We start from the raw sequence: 6,752 nt of genomic DNA on the forward strand, positions 1-6,752 counted from the left end.
ACATGCATTCCTCCAAAAGTTTGAGCTGTTGTAAAGAAGAAGTAAGTATGTGTCACTTTAGTTATAACTCCCTCTGTCTCACATTACATTCAGGTGTTTCTGAAGAAGCTGGGCAATAAGCTTTATATAAAAGTAAACCATTCTACAGCAAAAGTAAAAAATATTAAAACCAACAAACATTTTGAGAAAATTCCAGTTAAAAATATAGTTTTTAGAAATACCTTCAATAATGAATAGTTTAATTCAGGAATAATAAATAGTTTAGTTAGGAATGTATTTGTACTAAAAAGGGGATAATATATACACAATAGCGAGTGGAGGGGAAATTAAAGATTCCCATCTGGGATGTAGGAAGGTCACATTTAGGTTGTGTGGGCAGCACATGAACCCGGTTGACCAAACGATAGCAATCCTCCCTGACCTTGTGTCTACACCCGACAGTGCCCTTTGCGACCGCACCCGTAAACCTACAGTTCCATTTCCAACTTGCGCTATTCAATTATCAAGTTGTTTTAGAAAATTTACATGCGTTATTTAGATTAGAATAGAAAATAGGGACTTCCTATAAATAGACAAACATCTAACCTTTCCCTCAATATTAATGAATGTAGTGTCATACTCTTTTACTGTAATTTTAAATTTTAGTATTGAGAGTATACGAAGTGTAGTAATGCCCATGTTTTCAAGCAGGGTTTACATCTAACAACCAATCTGCGCAACGATTGCGATGGTCGCCTACTACAGATATTATTATTTTAAATTACATATCTTGTAGATTTATTCTTTTAATTAAACATTTGTCCAATAGAAATTCCTTATAGAGGGCAGCAAAGATCTTGGTGGTGATGAGACATTCCTCCTCTCCAATTTCTGTTTAATAAACTGTATAAAATTAAAAATTCAAACTACAAAGAAAAGGAGAGAGTTAGGAACGATGAGGACAGTAGTCCGGGAAGGTAATGTGCTTTTTCACATCAGAATTCTTTTAGATGTACGCTTTACGTGTAACTAACGATAACTTTTTGTGAACAGAAGTGGATATCAAACATATTTCACTAAACATTACTAAACCCATTGCCTCTGTTTCTGATCCTATAAAATTATCAATCTAGTTCTCTCGCTTAAATTTATTCTGCCAGAAATAAATCCTATTTCCGAACTTCTGAAGCAAACATTATAATTAGTTGAAAATAAAAACTAGATAATGTCTCAGAGCGAAGACAAAAAACTTTTTAAATTAATTATGCGTTCTTCGCTTGCACTCCTGGTGGTATCATCTAACCCAATCCTTCATAGAAGTTCTCATCTTTCAGATGTCATAGTTTCAGCCAGTTAGAGGTAAAGAAGAGGGTTTTTCGAGAGATGACATCTACAATTAAGGCCGAGGTTAGGTGATACAATTAGGTTTGACTTTATTTTGGTATACATTGTAAAAAAGAATGGAAAAATTGGATAGTTTCAGTCAGTTTGGGCTGTAGAAGAGGGTTTTGAAGAGATGACAACTACAATTAGGGCCGGGGTTAGATGATACAACCAGAATGACTTGGCCGTGGATTAGGTTAGTTCTAATTCTAATTAAGTCAGTCTTGTTTCTATCATGTAATCCCTTCTTTATAGTAGTAGTCATCTCTTTCTAAAACTCCGGGAAGGTAATGTATTGATAGGACGTCTGGATTTGAACCTGTGTCTTTGGCATACTAAGCCATCGGCCACCAAGTGAGCTAAACTCCTCCCCTGTTAGTGTCTTACCAAGGAAAGTGGCTTCTTTAGAGAAATACGCTCCTAACAATCAAGAAAATAAACTGGGGAAATGCCACAATTCCTTGCTCTAGATTTTTTTCCCCAGGATGGTGGTACTTTTCAAGTAGATAGTTTTTAAGCCTAATTATTGTGAATTGATAGTTTAAAGAAAAGCCTGCATGTTGCAGCGGAGAAGGAAGATCATAATAGTAACAAAAGAAAAATAAAAGATTTCCAATATGAGTAGGAAAGTAAAGAAAGCTCGTGATTTCATTTTGCGCGCCTCTCTTATCAAGTAAATAAGGAAACTGAAGGATATTGATAAATATCTCTCTTCTTAGCAAACAGACATACTTACAGTAGTGGCGGAAAATTTTCCTGCAAGTAATATGTGAAGATGATAAGAGTGGAAAAGAAGGCAATATTTTCTTGTTTTTATATGTATTTTATTTTATCATTGAAAAGTTTCAGCAAATACCAGAAACCGTTCAAAAACACATGAATCCTGCTGCTTAGTTTGGTTCACAAGCTGATTTTTAAAAGTTCTGGTAAAATATAAGATAATAATATTTCTCTCAGATCTGTTAGATTATTATATTTCTAACTCAATACAATGTTTTGGGCAATTTTAGAACACTTTTATTACTCCGCTCTCCGAGAAGTGTCTGTAATAGAATTAATCCAAAGAAATTATTTTAAATGAACTCTATAGACTTGCAAGGATATCTAGATTAAACAAAATCATTGGAATCAATTTCAAGAAAAGCTGAACAAAAAGTGAAAATGATTTTTGGTAAAATAGTACCCTGGTCGGCCCCATTCAAAATATAAAGTTTCACTTTAAATTTTTCTGCGATTTCTTTTTTGAGATATTCAGTTCACCATCGTTTTCTAAAAACCACTTGTTCAAACTTAGGGTATCTCAAAACGGAAATTCCCTGAGAGTAAAAAAAGGAAAGCTAATTAAGCTCTCAGAACAAGAATTAAGTAAAATTGTGTTAACAAAATAACGAATTGGCTGAACTTGATATAGTATTGCATTTCCTACTTTTTCTTTATCTTTAATACTTTGCTACAAGAAGTAAGTAATTGGCAACGATAGATATCCAAGGGCGTCTCACCCTCGGACGGCGGCCATTAGCTCTTTTTTCTAATAGGATTACCTTTATTAAACTTTATCTTTCTATCTAAAAGTCCCCACGAGTGCTGTCCTGGTTGAACATTTTATCTCCCAGGGTATACCATTTCACTTATTTATTTAAACCATCAACTATTAACAACCTGTTTCCTAGAGGGAGGACACTTGCTAAAGCCGATTTACCATGCTTAAACTTTTAACTAGGCCCTTATAGATTGGTTGAGGTTTGGTTTTGCTTTTTTAATAATTGATCAGAATAATCTTCCACTAAGTGTAACATTCTGACAGCCCTTATCGCAGAAATATCAAAATGGCAAAAAAGCTGATTATCTTTTATTTATTTATTTATTTCGATAGAACAATAATTTCATCTGCTCAAAGTTGAGTTTTGATGGAATTTAACTAAGAGTGGAGTATGATTCTTTATCTATAGCAGGTCAAAGAGGTAGATAGGACATTTGTCCGAGTAGCCGAGATGAAAAAATCCTTTCTGATTGGCTGGCATTTGTAAGAAGTTTGTTAGATCTCTCCTGATATTAGGTGTTAGGAATAATACACCACAGTAGTCAAATTTCAAGTTCGATGAAATATAACTAAACCTTGAAGAAAATCGAAAGTGGATCAAAACATCAAAGGTTTGTCTGATGGAGCTAAGTCTGGGCTATAGGATACTAGAAGGATAATAAAGCTAAAATTTTCAGTAAAAATAAGTATGTCGGTAGTAGGGCCATACATAGGAATCCAGACTCCAGGAGCTAGTTCAGCTCCTGTGATAGTCTATGTTCTGGAATTCAGTTTGGTGACCTGCACGGCACTGAGGAGCAACCGTGTGCCACTGACTATAAATGTTCACGCATCCTAAATGAAAAGACAAAAATTAAATATAATAATATATTGTTACTTAACCTTCAAATCATAAATACTTCAGTAACAAGAGACGAGGTGGCCGAGTGGTTAAGGCGTTGGACTGCTAATCCAATGTGCTCTGCACGCGTGGGTTCGAATCCCATCCTCGTCGCGTTTCAATTTTAGTTAATTATTTTTAAAAAGAACGCGTTCGTTGTTGCCGGTCACAAGAGGAATAGATAGTGGTTAATTAGAGTAAGATAAGTTATGTGTTTTATGCAACTTCTTTACGTCAATTTGTAAATTACTTTTTAATCAATAAAGTAATTTTTATTTTATGTTTAATTTTCATTTATCTTTTGCCATTTCTGTTAATAAGATTTAGATTTAAAAAATATATATATATTTAATTGAATACATTTAAGTAACTTAGTTAAGTAACTTAGGAAAAAATTGTAAAAAGACTTTATTATGTATTTCAATATTGTATGCTGTTCTTTAATAATTTTAAAGATTTATTCTTAAGCGGGTCTAAATTTGAGATAAATTGCTGTTCATTGATTGTTATAATTTATTTATCATAATTAAGTAGAAAACAGAATTAATTATCCAATAAGATGAATCAAGTTCCATTAATTCTTCAGAAAACTCATTAAACATTTTCAGAATTGGTCAATTATGAATTTTCATTGAAGTTATACTGAGAAAAGATTTTAAAGTAAAGATATTTTAAAGAATGACAATTTTCAACTTTTACAATTGTTACTACTTAAAACTTCCAACTTTGTGAGTTTAGGGTTAAAATTATTTTCATCATTCAAGATAATTTCCTTTCCTACTGAAAATCTGTCTTAGTATTCATTCGAAATTTTCTTTAATTCTAAATAAATTTAAATATTTAAAAATTAATTTACAGTTAATTGACTGGGTGGATGGTAAATTTGTTTGCAGCTATTATATTTTAAAGATTAAACATTCTAAGCGTTTTGCTAAAACTTCTGAACTTCTTCGTAGTTTTTTTTTCATCTTTTTCTTGTGGCAATATTTTAATAATTAATTAGCTATATAATCTTCAATTTAGGCTAAAAGTATCTATTCTCACCGAGTCCAAGTTCCGTGTCTCTTGGATAGTCTTTGAGTAATCCGCTCCAGTCTCAGCCGATATCTGATTATCCCGGTAACATAGCTGAATCGGGATAATGCTTCTTATTGTGTTTATATATCAGAACTATATGTTTCTCCGACACCAGGTAACTAGCTACCCAGACATCTTTTCTGCATCTAAATTGAAGAAAAGTAACAAAAAATCTGGAAAGAGCACTTAGGACTATCTTATATTGTCAAAAATCAGATTCCAATTCTAATTTTCGGATTCTGCGCTAATCATTGAATTTTACTAAATATGTTTTTGCTTATCCTTAACTAAGAGCTGGTTATAATTTTAATTTTTAGTAATAATTTTTGGGTTATCTGATGATGTATTACAATTTTACTTATTCAATTATTAAATAATAATTTAAACTTTGCCTAAACAATAATATTTTGACAAGATAAAGTTGGACAATGGTTGTAGGTGTTGCCATCTACTTGAAAAGGAAGGTTTGCAATGGAGGTGGCTATTATGCAATTCTACATGAACAATCTGCTGTGGTAACTGTGCAAACTTTAACCTCCAATTGGCAAAGTTAGAATAGCTGACTCTCACGTTAATGTTAAACATCCCATGTAGCCGTTTTGAAGTTCCGGAAAAGTCGGATTAAAAAATTATATATCCACTTTTGCGTCCAAGTCCATTAAAATAGATTTTCGTAAAAATAGTCTGTGTGTGTGAAAACTGTATGTGCCTACGTGTTAGAAATTTTCCAGTTAGAAGTAAATAAAAATCATTTGAAGTACGATTTTTGTCCACCATTTTCTGGCAATCTAGGTAAACTCATTAAACCAGAATTATGCTATTTTGTAACTCCGAAACGCAACTGGCAATTTTTTGAAATTGTTAGTTCGCCCCGAGTATTTCCATCATTTTCGAAATATCTTCTAAGAGGTCTTCCGGTTAAGAGAAGACTGAACTAAAAATGTCTTCTCTCATTTGTGCAGCACAGTCAACTTTCTTCGATGTTCTTCACCACCACCAAAAGTTATACTTTTAAAATTTGTCAAAGAGAATTTGTAGCCGATCTTTTGTTGTAAGCGTTTCATCACAAGTTATTTCTTTATCCGATTCAAGAATTGCCCCCCCTTAACCCCTTTTTCCAGTTCCTTTCATCTCATCATAGTTTTTAAAATTGGTTTTCTACCATTTCTGCAAACTTGTCGTTGAGATAAGTCGCTTTCTTAGCAGAGCAGTACTAGTAGCATCATTATTTTGTCGTAAAAATTCATATTTCTTCACTTTCAAGTCATTTGTGACAATGTACGAAACATGTCTTCCACTGAATTTAGATTTTCCTTCACATGTGAATAGCATACGCGAAATATAGGTGCGTTGCATGACCAAATAGATTTGCCACGCTTGTCGAATGTTAGATTAGATTCCCGTGGAATTTGGCCACATATGCAGATAGCGCCGAAAATTGCCTATACAATAGAAGTTATTGTTTTAATTATGAGGCTTGCTTGGCTAGAATGAGACAATCAAAAAGGCGGAACATACTTGAATAATACAGAAAATGAAATATGGCCGCTCTGCAGCTATTAATGTAAATGTATACCTAAGCGATAATAAATACTGAAACTTTGGTGAACGTTATCTAAATGGAGGCTGCATAATGAAGATGAATTTTTTAAAACAAACAAAAAAATTTGCCAGAAAAGATAGGGAAACAGATTTACATTATGAGTGACTAGGTGAGGAAGGACGATGGAGAGGAGGAGGGTGCTTATCTGAAAAGCTTTGGTTATGTTTGTTCTCCAGGGAAATCATTGCTTCCTACTTCCAGCTGATTCTGTGAACATCATCATGATATACCTACATCCGGTTGTTTTTTTTTTCTATAGATAACCAAAACTAGCTTTACCAAAAAGTGAG

At 33.1% G+C, this 6,752-nt stretch overlaps 1 non-coding gene across 1 annotated transcript; it reads left to right on the plus strand.

Annotated features, from left to right (window-relative positions):
* Positions 1-3,814: 3,814 nt before the first annotated feature.
* On the plus strand, positions 3,815-3,896 carry TRNAS-GCU (transfer RNA serine (anticodon GCU)). Its single transcript has one exon. It is a non-coding gene; the product is annotated as a tRNA-Ser (tRNA).
* The last annotated feature ends 2,856 nt before the right edge of the window (positions 3,897-6,752 follow it).

Source organism: Rhodnius prolixus, unplaced genomic scaffold, assembly GCF_049639745.1.
Source record: "Rhodnius prolixus isolate KJV_2025 unplaced genomic scaffold, Rpr scaffold_6, whole genome shotgun sequence".
Classification (NCBI taxonomy): Eukaryota; Metazoa; Arthropoda; class Insecta; order Hemiptera; family Reduviidae; genus Rhodnius; species Rhodnius prolixus.